Consider the following 1,366-nt stretch of genomic DNA (forward strand, 5'->3'; position numbering starts at 1 on the left):
ATCTGTACATTGGTGCATTCAGGGTTAGGAACAGGATGTTCCCAAAAAGTAACGCAAAGCTAATGTGTCAGTATAAGAACAAAAAGGCACAAAACCCATGGTCTTGTCTCATTAACATTGTGTTATTAACGAATCAGGCCAGATGATAAATGCCTTATGAATCTCAGAAGAAAAAGCCCTGTTTGTGCTGTAGACATGCACTTGGCTGCTAACCCAAACATTGGTCATTCATTGTAGCCCTAGCAGTTTTAACTGACCTGTGGCTCTCTGGGAGAACAAGTCAGTCAATCTGCTGCTGCAAAGATTAGTTTAGGACACCTCAGGGGTCAGAAGGAGACCCTCTGTCATAGGGTCACTATGAGACACAGTGGATAAAGCAACTTGACTACTAATGAAAAGTCAGCAGGTGCCAACCCAGCAGCTACTCTGAAGGGAAGCCGGGGCAGTCTGCATCTGTAACGAGTACAGTCTTCGAGATCCGCTGAGGCAGTTAGTTCTACTCTAACGAGTGGGTCAAATAGGAGGTAGAACGCAATGGCAGGGGTGTTTGGGTAAGTCAAAATAGTCAACAATACACAACAACAATCTTGGAAGAAAACCTCATGTATTTTTTCGATTCAACGGTCCATCCAACATGTTACTCTTCCTATACTTAAATTTACCATCTAGCAATCTAATGTCAACACAACCAAACGAGAACTCGGGATAAGAGGGTACCAATAGAGAAGCAGAAGCTATTTCTGGAGCTTGTTATATAATACTTTCTACCATAAAATTATAGGAAATCTAAGTTTCTCTGCTTCTATTATAAAACTTCATTTCCACCCACCCCAGTACTCGCTTGAATTGATTCCTGTGCTTTGCATTTATGTCCCTCTCTCCAACTACACTGCAAATGCCTTAAGAACAAGGATTTGATTCATACACTTTGGAATCTTCCACAACAAGATGATGAACATATTTTTATAAAACACAATTCTGACTCATCTTGACTAGACAGGGCAGGGTAGAACTGCCCCTGTGAGTTTTCGAGATTGTAACTCTTTGTGGGAGTAGAAAGTCCTGTCTTTCTCCTGAGGAGAGGTTGATGGGTTCAAACTGCTGGGCTTGAGGTTAGCAGCCCAGTGTAGCCACTATATCACCAGGGCTCCCTATTGAGTGTACAACAAGTATTAATAAATTATTTTTAAAACTATACTCTCAAGGCAATAGACTAAAAAATGTTTCTTAAGAAAAATGAGTCTTAAACTGTAAAGGAATTAATGAATTCTTTAAGGGTAAGAGATAAACATCCCACCAGCTTGCAACATGAGGTATATGATGGAATGCTTTTAAAAATTACGTCCACTCTAATCTGGGACGCTGA

The sequence above is a fragment of the Echinops telfairi genome, unplaced genomic scaffold (assembly GCF_000313985.2).
Source record: "Echinops telfairi isolate 266 unplaced genomic scaffold, ASM31398v2 ScPeMD7_6;HRSCAF=24_0, whole genome shotgun sequence".
NCBI lineage: Eukaryota > Metazoa > Chordata > Mammalia > Afrosoricida > Tenrecidae > Echinops > Echinops telfairi.